Genomic DNA, 19,704 nt, shown 5'->3' with positions numbered 1-19,704 from the left:
ACAGTGGACAGGGAAAGTATTCAGACCCCTTTAAATTTTTCACTATTTGTTTCATTGCAGCCATTTGGTAAATTCTAAAAAGTTCATTTTTTTTCTCATTAAAGTACACTCTGCACCCCATCTTGACTGAAAAAAAACCCAGAAATGTAGAAATTTTTGCAAATGTATTATAAAAGAAAAACTGAAATATCGCATGGTCATAAGTATTCAGACCCTTTGCTCAGACACTCATATTTAAGACACATGGTGTCCATTTCCTTGTCATCCTCCTTGAGATGGTTCTACTCCTTCATTGGAGTCCAGCTGTGTTTAATTAAACTGATAGGACTTGATATGGAAAGGCACACACCTGTCTATATAAGACCTCACAGCTCACAGTGCATGTCAGACCAAATAAGAATCATGAGCTCAAAGGAACTGTCCAAGGAGCTCAGAGACAGAATTGTGGCAAGGCACAGATCTGTCCAAGGTTACAAAAGAATTTCTGCATTACTCAAGGTTCCTTAGAGCACAGTGGCCTCCATAATCCTTAAATGGAAGAAGCTTGGGACCACCAGAAATCTTCCTAGATCTGGCCGTCCAGCCAAACTGAGCAATCGTGAGAGAAGAGCCTTGGTGAGAGAGGTGAAGAAGAACCCCAAGATCACTGTGGCTGAGCTCCAGAGATGAAGTAGGGAGAGGGGAGAAAGTTCCACAAAGTCAGCTATCACTGCAGCCCTCCACCAGTCGGGCCTTTATGTCGGAGTGGCCCAACGGAAGCCTCTCCTCAGTGCAAGACATATGAAAACCCGCATAGAATTTGCTCAAAAACACATGAAGGACTCCTAGACTATGAGAAATAAGATTCTCTGGTTTGATGAGACGAAGATTGAATGTTTTGGTGATAATTCTGTGTGGAGAAAGCCAGGCACTGCTCATCACCTGCCCAATACAATTCCAACAGTGAAACATGGTGATGGCAGCGACATGCTATTGGGTGTTTTTCAGCTGCAGGACAGGACGACTGGTTGCAATTGAAGGAAACATGAATGCGGCTAATTACAGAGATATCCTGGATGAAAACCTCTTCCAGAGTGCTCTGGACCTCAGACTTGGCCGAAGGTTCACCTTCCAACAGGACAATTACCCTACGCATACAGCTAAAATAACAAAGGACTGGCTTCAAAACAACTCTGTGACCATTCTTGACTGGCCCAGCCAGAGCCCTGACCTAAACCCAATTGAGCATCTCTGGAGAGACCTGAAAATGGCTGTCCACCAATGTTCACCATCCAACCTGACGGAACTGGAGAGGATCTGCAAGGAAGAATGGCAGAGGATCCCCAAACCTAGGTGTGAAAAAACTTGTTGCATGATTCCCAAGAAGACTCATGGCTGTACTAGCTCAAAAGGGTGTTTCCACTCAATGCTGAGCAAAGGGTCTGAATACTTATGACCATGTGATATTTCATTTTTTTTTTAATACATTTGCAAAAATTTCTACATTTCTGTTTTTTTTCAGTCAAGATGGCGTGCAGAGTGTACTTTAATGAGAAAAAAATGAACTTTTTAGAATTTACAAAATGGCTGCAATGAAACAAAGAGTGAAACATTTAAAGGGGTATGAATACTTTCCGTACCCACTGTACATATGACACATTCAAGGTACACTTTACAAATATATATACATTACATACATGGTGTATTTTCCTGTATTAATAGGATAGAACTCCAAAAACGTATCATGTGTGAACATGATCTAAAAAGGAGAGAGACGGCTGTATGATGCAAAGTTTATAATTAAATCTTTTCACTGATGGAAATTTTGGATTTTGTTCAGACAACCATATGAATATTAATGTCTTCACCTTCCCACATAAAAGCTATAACAGTCATAAGGTTTTTTTTTATTTATAGAAGAAATTTCGTTTTATGAGGGTTTTTTTGTGTGAAATGAGTGGCATCTTTTTAGATGGCATTTTAAAATACACATGTGTAAAGACTACAAGTATAATAGTTTATTGGAGAAAAAACACAATTAAGCCATTTTTATACCATTATGAACAGAAATAATATGTTGTCTGTTTTATGCGGCTTGTTTTTATTACAGGAATACCAAATATATCCATGTGATTTACTGGTTTGTGATCGGTATTTTAAAAAGGGTATTAAAATGTGATTACTATAATTGCTCTTGCGCCATTATATTTTACTAAAATTCTTGAAAAAAAAGGATTTTTACTTTTCAGCATTTTTTTTATAGACATAATGTACTGGTATCTTTATGTTCCACTATGTACCAGTACACTCTGCCTGTGAAGAAGAATACCATTTAGATCTTTAGGCAGAACAAATTCTGTTACAAATAACCATGCAAATCTCGGAGTGTTACCACAAGACGGCATTCACCATCAAAATTATTGTTATACTCTCAAGAGACAAAAGTAATATATAAATCATAATAGAAACATGCGTCACACAATTCATCATTTATATGCGGTTACTCCTAGTTTAAGTTCACTTATTGTTAATAGTGCACCTTGTAAGGACTCAAAAATACAAAATATTTGATAACTGATTTTCTAGCCTAGGATTGAATATAAATCTTCAAGTGGTAATCTGGCATTAGAAAAAACTATATTTTGATCTGCAGTACCACAAATCTGGCCATAATTAAAGGGGGTTGTCCAGCCTTGGGGTACAAGTCTGCAGTCACTCTCAGTGAGTTTTAGCATAAGGCTGGACAACCCCTTTAACACCTTCATGACATGCGCTGTATAAATATGGCACTGCGGGAGCTGTGTTCCCGCAAAGTACCGTATTTATATAATGCCGTGATCGTGCGGGCTCACCGCCACCATCAAGTGCGGGTGTCAGCTCTATTTGAGATTTGACACTCCACAGCAACACCCACAATCGGTGTTAATGTAATAGTGGGGAAGGGCGTAGCCTTCCCTTGGTACTGAGATAGTTAAAGGAAGTGTTCCTAAAGTCAGACCTCTCTGAACTGTTGGTAGACCAAGCTAAGGGGTTAGCTTTAGTGGTCCAGTCAGTAGAGTAAAGGGGGGACTTAGTGCCCGGATCAAGCCTTGAGTGATATAGAGCTTGTTCCTGGCATAATTCATTGTGGGCTGCAGAACCTGTAAACAGCCACAAGATGCCACTGTTCTGGCTGCAGATGTCAGGTTGAGTCTGCTAGCAGGGTTACAAACAGTGAGGAGTTAATGCTTCATGATGACAGCTCACTGAGGGTGGACACTTTAGGAAAATTCCTGCTTAAGTTTCCAGAAAGCAGGAGGAGTCACTCAGTAAGAGATGGTACAGTGAATCGTTTGGGCAGCATGACTATAGTGGCTTCTAGAGTAGACGGGAGCTCCATACCCTCTGACAGTGGGATCCCCAGTGTGTAAGTCTCCCCACACAAGAGCACGAGTCCTGTTAGCCGGCCGGAGAAACTCATCTGAGGTAGTGAGGACCCGGGGCACTTCTAGTCTGCAGGAAGCAGAGGAAGAGGAATAGGACTCCAGGCTAAGACGTGGGGGAGAGATTGGATCCAGTTTACTGTCAGCATTACAGAAGAGTCTCTTGGGCTGGAGATAGAGTCACAGAGATGCTTCATTTAAAGAGGGAACCAGGGCTGAAGATGTTGCCAGCGCCTGTGAGAGAGATGATAGCCTGTCGGGCCTTATCCATTATATCTGCCTGTAAATACTGTATATATTCCTCTTCCCCAAGTAAAGTTCAAGTTCTGGTTAAGAACCTCGTGTCCTCTGAATTTATTGCTGCCCTGGTCCCAGAAGAGAAATGCCTGGAGACAGCCGCGATCGGATGGCTTGAAGTAAGTGAAGAGCACCACATACACAGCCACACTGCAGAGGGAGGACACGCATTGTCTGTAGGGTGCCATAGCGAGTGGGGACTACAGCTCGCCCACGACTACCTTGCTGGGGCACCTTACATTAGCACCGATCGTGGGCTTTTATCCCCTGTGATGCCGCTCTCTGCGATCGCATTGTGCTGATTGTCTCCATGGTGACTACTGGTCCGAGGATGGCCACGGGGTCTTTCAGGGTACTGCAGCAAGGTGGCCTGTCAGTGCCTGCTCAGAGAGAAGGAGCTGAGACTCCTCCTTCCTGCCTGCCAGACGTTCAACTGATGCTCTGCAGTGCAGATGCATTGCAGGGTATTAGATCAGCGATCAGGGAAGAGAAAGTTGATGTCCCATAGGGGGAAAATGTAAAAAAGTAAAAAAAAAAAGATAATAAAAATATATATATAAAAAAAATCACAAATTAAAAAACAAAAAAATAGAAAAAATATTAATCCAATAAATACATTTATCTAAAGAAAAAAAAAAAAGAAAAAGTACAGTTATTTGGTATTGCCGCATCCAGAACGACCTGACCTATAAAGCTGTCCCACTAGTTAACCCCCTCAGTGAACAAAATGAATGAAAAACAAGGCAAAAAACTATGCTTTGTCATCATACTGCCGAACAAAAAAAGGAATAAAACGCGATCAAAAAGACTAATGTAAGTAAAAATGGTACCGCTGAAAATGTCATCTTATCGTACAAAAAACAAGCTGCCATACAGCTCCATCAGCGTAAAAATTAAACAATTACAGCTCTCAGAATAAAGCGATGCAAAAATAATTATTTTTTTGATAAAATAGTTTTTATTGTGTAAAAGCACCAAAACATGAAAAAAAAAAACAATATAAATGTGGTATCGCTGTAATCGTACTAACCCAAAAGAATAAAGCTGTCTTATCAATTTTATGACATGTGGAACATAAAAAAAATACCCAAAAAACAATTCCTGAATTGCTGGTTTTTGTTCATTCTGCCTCGCAAAAATTGTAATAGAAAGCGATAAAAAGATGTAATTTGCCTGAAAATGGTATCAATAAAAACGTCAACTTGTCCTGCAAAAAACAAGCTGTCACATGACTCTGTTGGCAGAAATGTAGAAAAATTATAGCTCTCAAAATATGGCGATGCAAAAACTTGTTTTTACAATAAAAAGCGTCTTTTATTGTGTGACAACTGCCAATCATAAAAACCCGATATGAATCTATTAAACTAATTCTTCAGCTTCTGTTGATTTTTTCATTCTGCCTCCCAAAGATCGCAGTAAGGCTCGGCGCACATTTATCCTGCGCTCTATGCTGAGCGCTTACACCGAGGTTTCTGTGTAAATCTCTGAAATACGCGATTCAGACAGAAGCCCCGGCGGAAGATTCCCTGTAATGGGGCAGATGGAGACACTGTGGATGCCGTAGGACCTGTGATCCGGCGGTGTCCCTCTTTTTAGGTGTGCATAAAAGTGCAGTCGGCCACAGTTTTGTGCACTTCTGAAAAGAAGGACACCGCTGAACAGAGGCCAGATGGGGTCCAGAGTAACTCTGCTGCCTCATTATAGTGAATGGATACCTCAGGGGTTTCATCTGAATTGCGTCACTCGGAGATTTAGATGGAAACCCCGATATAAGTGTTCAGCGTAGAGCGCCAGATTAATGTGATCCAAAATGTTATGTAAAACGTTCCTAACAAAAGCTTCAACTTAATCCACAAAAAAAAGCAAGTCCCCACTCAGTTCCATCATCTGTTAACAGAAATATAGGGGCTTCCACGTTACTGGTAGTACAAAGGCTCTGGAAAAACGAAATGGCTCCTCACCATTCAGCGAATTCTGCGCTCCCAAATCCAAATGTCCCTCTCCCTTCTGAGCCCCAGTGTGTCTAAACTGCAGTTAGCATTCACATGTTTAGAATTTCTGTAGCGACGAGAGCCTGCCTAATTTACAGGTGCGTGTCTCCAGAAGCACAAACTGGGCATAGCGTACTGGTCACTAGAGCGTACTGATCACTACAATGGCAGTTTGCAATCTTCACTCAGCAACATCTACTGCTGCTGGTTTCTGGAAAACACCCATGGAGTCAAAATTGTCACTACAGATAAATTCACAAAGGGGTATAATTTCCAAAATGGAGTCAGTTCAGGGGGATTCTGCTCTTCTAGCATGTAGGGGCTCTGTATATGGAGTCCGCAAACTATTCTAGGAAAATCTGCGCTCCAGGAAGCAAAAAGAACTCCGTCCCTCCTGAGTCTCACCGTATGGCTAAGCAGTACTTCACATTCTACAGTACAGCAGAAATTGTGGGACACATTTTGGTCACATTTTTACCCATTTCGAAAATGTAAAATCTAGGGCTAAAACAAAATTTTGGTGGTAAAAATTTAATTATTTTCTCTTCACTGCCCAATGGTATAAAATGCTGTGACAGACCTGTGGTGTCAATATGATCACTGCACCCCCAGATGAATTCAAAATGGGGTCACTTATGGGGGGTTTGACTGATCTGGTACCTCAGGAGCTTTACCAATGTGATATGGGATCCTCAAACCAGTCCAGCAAAATCTGAACTTCAATATGGCACTTCTTCTCTTCTGAGCTTTGCTCTATGCCTCAAAAGTAGTTTTCGACCACACATTGGGTATCTGTGTACTTGGGAGAAATTGCACAACAAATATTGGGGTCCATTTTTCCTGTGGTTGTCAAAATGCAAAATTTGGGGCTAAAAAACATTCTTGCGGGAAAAATGTGATTTTCTTTTTTTATTTTCACTGCTCAACATTATAAACTTCTGTGAAGCACCTGGGGGTTCAAGGTGCTCACCACACATCTAGATAAGTTCCCTGAGGGGTTTAGTTTCCAAAATGGTATCACTTGTGGGGGGTTTCCACTGTTTAGGCACATCAGGGGCTCTCCAAATGGCATCCACTAAATATTGAAGCAAATTTTACATTTAAAAAGTCAAATGGCGCTCCTTCCCTTCCGAGCCCTGCTGTGCGCCCAAACAGTGGTTTTCTCCCCCATATTGGGTATCGGTGTGCTCAGAAGAAATTGAAAAACAAATTTTGGGGTCCATTTTCTCCTGTTTCCCCTGTGAAAGTAGAAAAAAATTTGGTCTAAAATAAACATTTTGTGAAAAATGTTAAATGTTTATTTTTTTCCTTCCACATTCCATTAATGCCCGTGAAGCACCTGAAGGGTTAACAAACTCCTTGAATGTGGTTTTGAGTACCTTGAGGGGTGCAGTTTTTAGAATGGTGTCACTTTTGGTAATTTTCTGTCATATAGACCCCTTAAAATCACTTCAAATGTGATGTGTTCCTTAAAAAATATGGTTTAGTAAATTTTGTTCTAAAAATGACAAATTGCTGGTCAACTTTTAACCCTTACAATTTCTTGAAAAAAAAATATTTTTCCAAAATTGTGCTGATGTAAAGTAGGAAACTGTGGGAAATGTTATTTATTAATTATTTTTATGTGACATAAATTTCTGATGTAAGGGCATAAAAATTTGAAAATTGCAAAATTTACACAATTTTATCCAAATTTCCGATTTCTTTTAACAAATAAACGTAAGTCATATGAAAGAAATTTTACCAAAATCATGAAGTACAATATGTCACGAAAAACAATCTCAGAATCACCAGGATCCGTTGAAGTGATTTAGAGTTATTATTACATCATAAAGTGACACTGGTCAGAATTCAAAAAATTTGACTTGGTCAGGAAAGTGAAAACAAGCTTCGGGTGAAGGGGCACCAATTCTGAAGAGCAAACCTTTCTTTTCTGATCCTTCGCAATTTCTCGAAGAATTATTTCAGCTTTTCAATACTGACCAGATTTACAGTGTAATTCTTATAACTTATGTAGATTGGGCTTTCCCTGGGATCCAGTAATATCATTGAGTCATAAGGCAAAGAATATTTCTACCATATAATTACTTCCTAACAGATAATTACACTATATTTCACATTTTCGGGAGCAGTGGTTCACTCCACTTGAGATATTCGCTTGAGATATAAAATGTTGCCCGCAATATGCTGTATAAATATAAATGAGATGTTGGCTCTATAACTACAGCCATGTAAGACACAAGTGTAATGGAAATACAAGCCAGCCGTGGTCTCCATCAATACTTTACATTAATCTTGGAGACACTATCATGGAAGAAATCATAGATAGGTTCCTGTGACCATTTATATCTAGGAAATATAAAAGCTGACAGCCCAATTAAAATGATCAATCTATGGTATGGACCTGTGCTTTTAATTTAATGGAAAGCAACTGCTCAAGTTAATGCAGTTTCATCTGTTTGGGAAGAAGCAATTGCAGATTGTGTCACACTGGTTTATAACTAATCTTTTTATGTTTCCAGCAGACTGACCTATGACTCCGTCAGTAGGTCAAGTATTTAGGTCAGGCAGTGCAATAACCGTTTATATCCTGCAGATCTATGTTCTCTGGGTGCAGCTTCGGTAGGAGGACATCAAGTTCTCTATTAATAAAGTGCTTTAGTTCTCGCAGTAGATTTCAGTTAATCATATGTGGAAATTGTGAATCGTTGTGCGAGAGAAATGAACTTGTTGATCTTTTACAGCTCATGAAAGAAATAGCTGTAGAATAAATAAAGTCAGAGCGCTTCCTTGTGTCGAAGAGTTTAAGACATTTCGCCTTTGGTTTCACATATAGAAAGGTGCTCATCATTTTGGGCTGTGTAATGACACAATAGCCTAAAAGCATCTATCTACAGGTACGTTGGGAATCTGCAGCCACTCGAATGTACCACTGTGGAAGGATCCAGACCGGATGAAGATAGGTATAAAATAGTGGTGGTTGCCACAAAAGGATCCCTAGTATGCTGCGGTGTCCCCGACTCCCCAATTAACAGGTTTCCAAATGTACAGCAGTAGTCAAGGTAGTTCATTTTCACACCGACAATGCGTTTCAATGTATCAAACTTCATCAGACCCTAATAAACTATTTAGATCTGATGAAGAGGTTTGATCTCTTTTTGACTTACCTCCTGATATATGCTGTTAGGCTGTTGTGTCATTAAGGAAGCACTCCTGTAGAGCCCAGGGGGGGAATGGGGAGAACTCGGCGCCCGGGCCTTGTTACGGCCTGACCCTGGGGGATGTCGCGGTGGTCGGCTCCCGGGGCCGTACCCTGGGTCTCTCTTTTAAAGGGGTGGATGATTATATTATTAAGTTCGTGACGCCACCTGTGGTGTCTCGTGAGGATCACCAGCGCTGCGGTAGCCCACTGAGGCCGGTGTTAAGGCAGCTTGTGTGGTATAGCTCCCCACAGGTGGAGCTAGGCCTCAGGATTTAAGGATGCAGGACAGATGGGACCCAGCCGGGTCAGAGCAAGCGAAGGGACAGAAACGATAGCCACTTCAGTACTTTTTACTGATGGAAATTCAGGCACGTCCCGGAGCACTGTAGGGTGAAGGGTGCATATCAGGATCCTCCCCCGTGAGCGGGTGTAGGGCCTCCTGTTTCTTGCCTTCGTGTGGTAAGTTTCTGACCTGCCTGGAGCTAGGCCTAACCTCGTTTCTGTACTGCACCGGCTGACTTTGTGGTAGGGCCTTCTCTTGGAGCACGCGCTCCCAGCTTGCGGGGCCTCGGTGACTCCTGGCTCTGTTACTTATCAGCTCTTAGGTGATCCTGGGACTTAAAGTCTTCCAGGGATTCTGGTTATGTCCTACTGGGTCCTAGAGATTCCGGTAAGCTCGGACCCGGTGTCCGGTATATGATTTCTGGGGTGAGCTTGTTCAGCTCCTCTACCCCCAATGCTACTCACTTTCACCTCGCCTTCTACCACGCTCGAGCCCTCACTAGGCTATACACACTAGCGGCAGCTTGCCACGATTCACCGATCTTATGGCGCCGGCACACATTGAGCTCTAACTGAGCTACAACTGCATCTGGACTGGGCTCCACTGCAGGCTGACCTCTCTGTAGACTCCAGACTAGACTGAGCTCGACTCTGTATTCAGGTCTGTACTTGCTGAACTCTCCAGAGGAACTGACTGCCTAGCTCCACCTTCCCGATTTATATCCCTAACGGGCTCCCTCTGGTGGTCTGAGGTGGAAGGTGGAGGTGTGTGTATGCTGTGGGGGGCCTCTTGTGGAGGAATCCATTAATTCACCCCTCTAGGATCTGTGGCTCCAAGCACAGCTGGGCGCCACAACTCCCTTCAAAGACTTTATCCTCTCAAAATATTAGAATCATCATATTATATTGCACTGTATACTTACAATTGCTCATTTTGCCTTTCTACCCAGTAAATTATTCTCTATGTATTAAAGCTGTCAGACAGTCGCAAGTCATGCACACAGCACGACTCAAACATAACACCTGAGCATGCTGAAGATACTCGGGAAACACCCAAGCATGCTCGTAAATCTCGAGTAGCGAACATGCTCGCTCATCACTAGAAATGACAAATGTACACACATTTACAATCACTCTCTGATGTACATTTCCTTTGCTATAATACACAAAAAAGACCCAAAAATCCACCAGTAGTCCTGACCCAAATCAGATTCATTTCATAGCTTGTTCAATTTCTCTTAGTTCCACCACAGTGGGAGAAAGTATTATAGCGTACAGTGTATGATTGAATATTATATGGTATCTATTGAATTCTATGGTCAGCTTAAAGTGCCCGGACATTCCTCCAGAGAGATGCTGCTTGTAACCGCTTTCTGCTCAAGCCTATTAATGAAGGTCAAAGATGAGGAACTCTCCTTTATTAAATTAATAATACTCTAATAGGGTATTTAAGATGGGTTTCATAAACCAGACAACCCATTTTAAGGAATCTGTCACCATGTTTTTGCTACTTCATCTGAGAAGAAAAAGAGATCCTTCTTGATTCCAGCAAAGTGTCACTTACTGGACTGCTTGCTGTAGTTTTGATGTAAGTGATATATTACTGGAATCAGGGTCACTGTCCCTACATTATGCTGTTCTCGGATGGTATAGCTATAGCAAATATCTGGTGACAAATTCTCTTTAACCCCTTTACAGCCCAAGGCATACTAATACGTACCTGCGCCCTGGGCTTTAAGAGCTTGATACGTATTAGTACGCCCTGTTGATTTTGCCCGCACACTGGCTGTGCGGGCGCGATCGCCGCCGGGTGTCAGCTGATTGTCACAGCTGACACCCGGTGCAATGTGCTGGGAGCAGTCCTGCACACTTCCGGCACATTAACCCCCGCAATGTCTGATCGAAGTCGATCGCAGCATTGTGGGGCAAGTGGAGATGATCGCAATACTCACCTCCTCTCACGGCCTCCAGCGCTGTCTGCCGCGGCTTCCCGGATGTTGCCATGATGACCCAATGTCGTCATGACAACATCCGGGGCACCAGACAGCAGGATGATACTTTGGTCATGTGCAGTGCATGACCAAAGTATCTTCTGCATCTGCATCGCTGACAGCCTGTATAGCACAGGGATGGTGCTCCATCCCTATGCTATACAGGTGATCAGAGTAAAAAAAAGTGAAAGTCCCTTAGTAGGACAAAGTATAAAAGTCCAAAAAGTGTTAAAAAATGAAAAAAAAATAAAAAATTCTGGAAAAATATATAAAAAAAAAAAATAATAATCCACCCCCAAAAATATATAATGTATCCATGAATAAATATTATTATGAAAAAACAAAAAACAAAACAATAAAAGTACACATATTTGATATCGCCGCGTCTGGAACGATCTGACCTATAAAACTGTCCCACTAGTTAACCCATTTAGTGAACACGGTAAAAAAAAATAAAAAAAAAACAAAGCAAAAAACAATGCTTTATCATCATACCACCAAACAAAAAATGGAATAACACGCAATCAAAAAGACAAATATAAATAAAAATGGTACCGCTGAAAATGTCATCTTATCCCGCAAAAAACAAACTGCAATACAGCTCCATCAGCCGAAAAATAAAAAAGTTATAGCTCTCAGAATAAAGCGATGCAAAAAAGTATTTTTTCTGTAAAATAGCTTTTATTGTGTAAAAGCGCCAAAACATAGAAAAACAATATAAATTTGGCACTTCTGTAAACGTACTGAACCGAAGAATAAAGCTGCCTTATCAATTTTACCACACGCGGAGCATAAAAAAAACCCCATAAAAACAATTTCGGAATTGTCTGTTAACCAAAATCTGGAAAATTATAGCTCTCAAAATATGGTGAGGCAAAAACTAGATTTTACAAAAAAATGCGTCTTTTAATGTGTGACAGCTGTCAATCATAAAAACCCGATATGATTCTAGTATTGCTGTAATCACACCGACCCGAAGAATAGAGTCGTCTAATCACTTATATCGCACGAGGAACGGCGTAAAAAATAAACTGTAGGGTTAGGGTGGGGCTAGGGTTGGGGTTGGGGTTAGGGTTGGGCTAGGGTTAGGGTTGGGGTTGGGGTTAGGGTTGGGCTAGGGTTAGGGTTGGGCTAGGGCTAGGGTTGGGGTTAGGGTTTGGCTAGGGTTAGGGCTGGGGTTGGGGTTAGGGTTAGAGTTGGGCTAGGGTTAGGGTTGGGCTAGAGTTAAGGTTGAGCTAGGGTTGGGGTTGGAGTTAAGGTTAGAGTTGGGCTAGGGTTCGGGTTGGGCTAGGGTTAGGGTTGGGGTTGGGGTTGGGCTAGGGTTAGGGTTTGGATTTTTTTCAAAAGTAAAAAAAAAAAAGATGACGATATGGCGACTAGTGTTGAGCGCAAGTGCTCGTAACTTCAGTTTGCATCGGGTGCTCGGGTATGCACTGAGTATCGCGGGTGCTCGAGTGACATGCTCAAGTCTCCGCCCCATATGCTTCGTGGCCAAAAAAACCTCGCAGGGATTACCTGCCATGCACGAGCGATCCCCGCGTAGTATTTTTGGGTGTCTAATAACCGTGGAACATGCGGGGCGGGGACTCGAGCATGTCACTTGAGCACGTGCGATACATGGTGCATACCTGAGTACCCAATGCAAACTCACGTAGCGAGCACTTGCGCTCAAGACTAATGACAACTTATTCAATATGATGACCTAATGTTATCAAATTCTGTGTCGTACATCTGGGTTCAAAATGTTCACTATACCGCTTGATAAAATCCTTGAGGGGTGTAGTTTCCAAAATGGGGTCACTTGTGGGGGGTTTCCACTATTTAGGCACATCAGGGGCCCTCCAAACGCGACATGGCGTCCGCTCTCAATTCCAGCCAATTTTGCGTTCAAAAAGTCACACAGTGCTCCTTCCCTTCTGAACTCTGCCATGCGCCCAAATACTGTATTTTCCCCACATATGGGGTATTGGCGTACTCAGGAGAAATTGCACAAAGGTTTTTGGGGTCCATTTTTTCCTCTTACCCTTGTGAAAATAAAAAAATTGGGGCTAAAAAATAATTTTTGTGGAAAAAGTTTGATTTTTTTATTTTCACGGCTCCATGTTATAAACTTCTGTAAAGCATTTGGGGGTTCAGGGTGCTCACCACACATCTAGATAAGTTCCCTGAGGAGTCTAGTTTCCAAAATTGTGTCACTTGTGGGGGGTTTCCACTGTTTAGGCACATCAGGGGCACATTCGCTAATTATTCAAGCAAATTTTACAATCAAAAAGTCAAATGGTGCTCCTTCCCTTCCGAACCCTGCCGCGCGCCCAAACAGTGGTTTTCCCCCACATATGGGGTATCTGCTAACTCAATTTCTTCTGTTACCCTTATGAAAATGCAAAAGTGGGGGCTGAAAAACATTTTTGTGGGAAAAATGTGAAAATTTTATTTTTACGGCTCAATGTTATAAACTTCTGTGAAGCACCTGGGGGTTCAAGGTGCTCACCACACATCTAGATAAGCTCCCTGATGTCACTTGTGGGGGGTTTCTGACGCGCCCCCTGGGCCGTGGGGTACCCGGATCCAGGCCTGCAGATGCTGGGGGTTGTAGTCACCGTGGCGGCGCCCGGTCCGTGACCCAGGGCGGTCAAACCAAGGGGGTAGTCTATGTGTGCAAATGTTAATGTCCGACTACGCCACCTGTGGAATGCGGTTATTGGTAACCGCCGCTGTGGAGCAGTCCGCTGAAGCTGGTGGTATGTGCAGCAAGGTGATGTGACTCCCCACAGGAGGAGTGTAGCTTCAGGGCAGCGTGACTGGATGATGGTGGTGATTGTGCAGGGCGTTCTAGTGCTGTGAGTGCTGGCGCCGCAAGGAATACAGAGACAAGATAGCGCAGTCCCAGGGTCTTTACTCACTGTTATTGTAGTTCAGATTACAGGTACCAAGCATTCTTCCCCCGTCGTGCTGTGCGTACTCAGTGAGGGGTTTTGTCCACCCTCAGGTATTTCCAGAGCACTTATCAGGACCCCGTTCTGTGTACCTTCCTCTGGCCTCTTCATGCTCCTCACACCCAGCGCCACTTCTATCCGGTACCTTCGGGCCTTGGCGGGCGACGTATGTTCCGTCCCCTGGGTCCTATGTGGCTACCTTCTTAGTGTGACTGGTGTGGACTTGTGGCTACAGCACTTGAAATGCTGCAGCTTCCGGTTCCTAGCTAAGCATTTGCGGTGTCTCTTCTAGTTGAGGGATCCGGTTCCCTGTTCTGGCCTGACCCCTCTACCTTCTGGTAGCAACGGGCGTACGGGTGGCCTTCTGCACGGCCCGTACCCCTAGGGTCCCTTCTCTCCTCATTCCTGGAGCCGTCCTGCTCCCTCTCCTCTCACACTTGGGCCTCAGTGCTAGGCCCGCCTCCGGAGCAGAGCTCATGCAGAGCCTCTGCTCCTGTCACCTTCCTCCTCTGACAGAACTGGACTCTCTGACCTAAGATGGTTCCTTCCTTTTATAGCTCCTACACATGTGCTCCCAGGATCTACGTCCTCCACCCCATCCACTACATAGTTCCCCCTCTCTAAGTGGTTCCTCCCCACTCCAGCCAGGGATCAGGGACTGTGCTCTCCCGTAGGAGCAATCTCGCCCTGTCCCCCGGAAATGTGGTGTAGTGAATGCAGGTGTTAGGATCCCGAGCCATACTCCTTCCTTACCTGAGAGTGTGATACCACACCTCTGGGTGAGATGCAATACCTCCGTCGCGACCGAACCCTCAGGGGAGCCACATTTCCACTGTTTAAGCACATCAGGGGCTCCCCAAATGCAACATGGCGTCCGCTAATTATTCAAGCAAATTTTACATTCAAATAGTCAAATGGCGCTCCTTCCCTTCCGAACCCTGCCGTGCGCCCAAACAGTGGTTTTTCCTCACATATGGGGTATCTGCTTACTCAGGAGAAATTGCACAACAAATTTTGGGGTCCAAAGTAATATTTTTGTGAAAAAAAGTTAAATGTTAATTTTTTTCTTCCACATTACAAAAATTCCTGTGAAGCACCTGAAGGGTTAATACAGTTCTTGAATGTGGTTTTGAGCACCTTGAGGGGTGCAGTTTTTAGAATGGTGTCACTTTGGGGTATTTTCTGTCATAAAGACCCCTCAAAGTGACTTTAAATATGATGTGGTCCCTAAAAAAATGGTTTTGTAAATTTTGTTGGAAAAATGAGAAATCGCTGGTCAACTTTTAACCCTTATAGCTCCCCAATAAAAATATGTTGGTTTCAAAATTGTGCTGATGTAAAGTAGACATGTGGGAAATGTTATTTATTAACTATTTTGTGTGACATATCTCTCTGATTTAAGGGCATAAAAATTAAAATTTTGAAAAATGCTAAATTTTCTACATTTTCGCCAAATTTCTGTTTTTTTCACAAATAAACGCAAGTGATATCGAAGAAATTTTACCACTATCATGAAGTACAATATGTCACGAAAAACAATCTCAGAATCAGGGGGATCCGTTGAAGCGTTCCGGAGTAATTACCTCAAAGTGACAGTGGTCAGAATGGTAAAAATTAGCCTGGTCATTAACGTGCAAACCACATTGGGTTGTAAAGGGGTTAAATCTATTCACGTCGGTATCTTACTCCGGTCAGGCTTTAAAAAAGCCTTTCCAGGACATTCAGATCTCTGCTGGAGGAACTGTGAGCAAAGTGGCAATATTTTACATCTTTTCTGGTCTTGCCCAAAAATTAGACCATTATGGAAAGAAATCTATAACGTAATAAATAAATTGGGGAAAGATGAGATTGAAATGTCCCCAGAAGTCTCCCTCCTTTCTCTAGATGCAGACTCAATGCCCAAGGAAATTACACATATCTCTTTACATTTGTTTGCAGTTGCCAAATTACAAATTGGGACCAAATGGAAAACTAGTGGATTACCTATCATAAATGATATTATAGACAATGTTTCAACTCACAATACCTTCTAATTAGCCATAGTTTTCAAAAATAATTCTCTATCTAAATATGAAGCAAAATGGTCATCCTGGAACTCATTCTTCTCACCAGAAGCGGAGCGCCTTTCTAGACGCTAAAACTTTGCCGGTACTTTAACGCAATTTGATTGTCATATTTTCTGTATATCAATGTTTGATCTTTGCATATTTTCCATGTTAAACTTTCTCAGTGGACTATTGTTACCTCTTCTTTTTCCTTTCCTTTTCCCTGCTTCCCAGGTTATATTTCCCCTTCCCATTCCCATTCTCATCCTGATCCTTCCCTTTTCTGTTTCATTTTCTTTTCTTTGCTTTCACCCCTTCCTTTTCTCCCCCCTTTTATCATTTTCAGTTTTTTTCCCTTCCTATTCCGTTTCCTCTTTTCCTACAATACCTCTTCCTCACCCATCTTTCCTTGCCCCCATCTTTCCCTTCTTTGTCCTCTAGGTTTTGGGGTAGACATGGTATATTGTATTATTGATGTTCTATTTTACTCTACTGCAAATATTTTCAGTTCTTATATTGTATTTCACAATTGAATATTTTTTGCAGTATTCCCTACACTTGCCTTTCCTTGTTTATGTAAAAATTCCCCTAATAAAAATTATTTAAACAAAAAAAAAACAATGGCCACAATTTATCAAAGCTTTTACACCAGAAAACTAGTGTAAAAAGTTTTGATATGTTATAAAATTTTTCCTCGGAATGATGTAAAAATGTTGCAACTTTTGGCGTTTTCACATCTGTTTTGCCAGCTCAGCTAAACTGAACGGAGCTGGGGTGTGACAGGGGCGTGACTCCTCTGCGAATCTATTTCATGATAAGCTGCTGTGCTCCTTACACCAGAAATCTTACTTCAGTTCCTGACTGGAGTCATATTTGTGGCAGGTCTCACAGAGTTGCAAGCCATTTATCAGACGCTCCTGATTCATTAAGAGGCCTGTGCATCTAAGCGTCTGTCTACATCATGCCCCCTTCATCAAGACTGCTGTAATCATCACCGGTCTTGATGAATCGGGCTCAATGTGTTTAAAGATTTCTAGTTAACATTATCATAAAGCAATTAGGCAATCTTTGAAAGTAATTCTTGATACAAAATCGAGAATATAGATATTGATCTTGAAGTTGTGCTTGCCCTGGGAGTTGATGTTTCGCAAACATTGAAGTGTCACAGTTTGGAGATCACTGGATTAGACCGCCAGAGGGTTTTTGGTTTCATTTCATGAAAGAGCATCTTAACATAGTCAGGGCTCGTCCTATCATGGTTCAGGGGCTCCTTAGCTCAATGATAAATCCTGGGTTGGGGTCAGTTAATTATTATTCTAGACAGATCCCTTGTTATGGCTATGCTACTGTAAATAAAAGGCATTGATTTTTACAAAAAGCTTTATGGATCCAAGGTTATTATGTGACATGCACCCATCTACAGATCTGACTGCTTTCGCCTCACATGTCCACACAACTATGCCATCCAATAACCAGCACTCCCACAGGTCACATTATTACGGGATGTTGGCTACAACACATCATGTTGATAACCACCAGGATCCTGACAATTGTCTGCAGCTCGGTGACACTATCCTACAATTCATTGCGCTTGGCTTTTCTGCAAATCTTTTTCTCAAACTTTTCCAATCTTTTCTTTCCCCAGCGTTTAATTTATTGAGACAGTATGTTCCACTATGAGGTTAAATAGTAAACTATTTAAGGCATTTATTCACAGATCGGAAATTCCCTAATGATATTGTAAATGAGACTCTTTGCTTTCAGGCGAGTTTTATAGCGCAGTAATACATGCTGTACTTTAATTGCACAACTGAAACACAGACTGTTTACCCCCTAGGAGGAAAAAGGATTAGTTTTCCAACTGAGCAGTTTCTTACTAAATGTACATATGTTCGTTGTTAACACTGTGTACATGCCGATATTCGACGGCTATTGTGTTGCGGATTTTTGTAAATCCATAATTAGATGCAATCATAACCACTAAAATGTTTCTGTAGTGCGATGTTTGTACAGAGGAGCAGCCAGGTAAATAAGGGCTTAGCCATAATGGATTTTTACCCTCTGATGAGAGGCCAATGAAGGTGGACTAGGTAATTTGTTTTTGTTTTGTTGTGGATGACATGGTGGTTTATGCAGGGTAAGACTAGGTTAGCACTAAGATTTCTATTCTGCCAGTTTTTGCTTGTATTAACCCCTTAAAGACCATGGGTCTTTCTGTTTTTGTGTTTTCATTTTTTGCTCTCCTTCTTCCCAGAGCCAGAACTTTTTTAATTTTCTTTCAATATGGCCATGTGAGGGCATATTTTTTGGGGGACTTTTAAATGCCATCGCTGGTTTTACCATATCGTGTGCTGGAAAACGGGAAAAAAATTCCAACTGCGGTGAAATTGCAAAAAAAATGCAATTGCACAGTTGTTTTTTGGATCCTTTTTTTACCACATTCACTTAATGCTAAAACTGACCTGCCAACATTATTCTCCAGGTCAGTACGAGTTCGTAGACACCAAACATGTACAGGTTCTTTTTTTATTTAAGTGGTGAAAACAAAATCCAAAGTTTGCTAAAAAAAAATAAAAAATTACGCCATTTTCCAAGACCCGTAGCGTCTCCATTTTTCGAGATCTGGGGCCGGGTGAGGGCTTATTTTTTGCGCGTCGAGCTGTCGTTTTTATTGATACTATTTTGGGGTAGATCCGATGTTTTGATCGCCCGTTATTGCATTTTATTGCAATGTTGCAAAGACCAAAAAAAGTAATTCTGGCGTTTAGAATTTTTTTCTCGTTACGCCGTTTACCGGTCGGATTAAGACTTCTTTTATATTGATAGATCTGGCGATTCTGAATGCGGCGATATCAAATATGTGCATGTGTTGTTTTTTTTTATTATTTTATTTTGAATGGGGCATAGGTGGGGGGATTTAAACTTTTATATTTTTTTTATTTTTTTAATATTTTTAAAAACATTTTTTTTACACTTACTGCATGCTTCAATAGTCTCCATAGGAGACTAGAAGTTGCAGTTGTCTGATTGCTTCTACTGCATACAAGCAATGAGCAGATCGCTTGTATGCAGAAGAAATGCTCATGTGCTATGAGCGCCGACCACTAGGTGGCGCTCATAGCAACTGAGACATGACAACCACAGGCGTCTGCTGCAGACCCTGGGTTGTCATGCTCACCCATCAATGACCCGCGATCACGTGACGGGGTCACTGATGGGCGGGGCTTAGGACGCGCTTCCCGGAAGCGCGAGTTAAATGCCGCTGTCAGAGATTGACAGCGGCATTTAACATGTTAACAGCCGCGGGTGGATCGCGATTCCACCCGCAGCTGTTGCGGGCACATGTCAGCTGTAATAATCAGCTGATATGTGCCCGGTTCAGTGCGGGCTCACCGCCGGAGCCCCCGCTGAACCGACCTTTTCGACCAGGTGCGTACTATTACTGACCTGGTCGGAAAGGGGTTAATATTAGAAATATGTAATAAACTAGCAAACCTAATTTACTCACCTGAAATATGTAAATTTTATGCTCTATAAACAGGACACAAATATATTATTG

General features: G+C 42.1%; 1 protein-coding gene across 2 annotated transcripts in view; it reads left to right on the top strand.

Annotated features, from left to right (window-relative positions):
* The window catches only part of LOC141265868 (b(0,+)-type amino acid transporter 1-like), a 108,770-nt gene that overhangs the window by 63,698 nt on the left and 25,368 nt on the right, over positions 1–19,704 (top strand). The gene's annotated exons all lie outside the window — the stretch shown is intronic.

Source organism: Phyllobates terribilis, unplaced genomic scaffold, assembly GCF_046119375.1.
Source record: "Phyllobates terribilis strain yellow unplaced genomic scaffold, ASM4611937v1 Scaffold_4__5_contigs__length_816908805, whole genome shotgun sequence".
In the NCBI taxonomy this organism is placed as follows: domain Eukaryota; kingdom Metazoa; phylum Chordata; class Amphibia; order Anura; family Dendrobatidae; genus Phyllobates; species Phyllobates terribilis.
The sequence above is the reverse complement of the archived record's forward strand: the minus strand, read 5'-3'. Positions and strand labels throughout refer to the sequence as shown.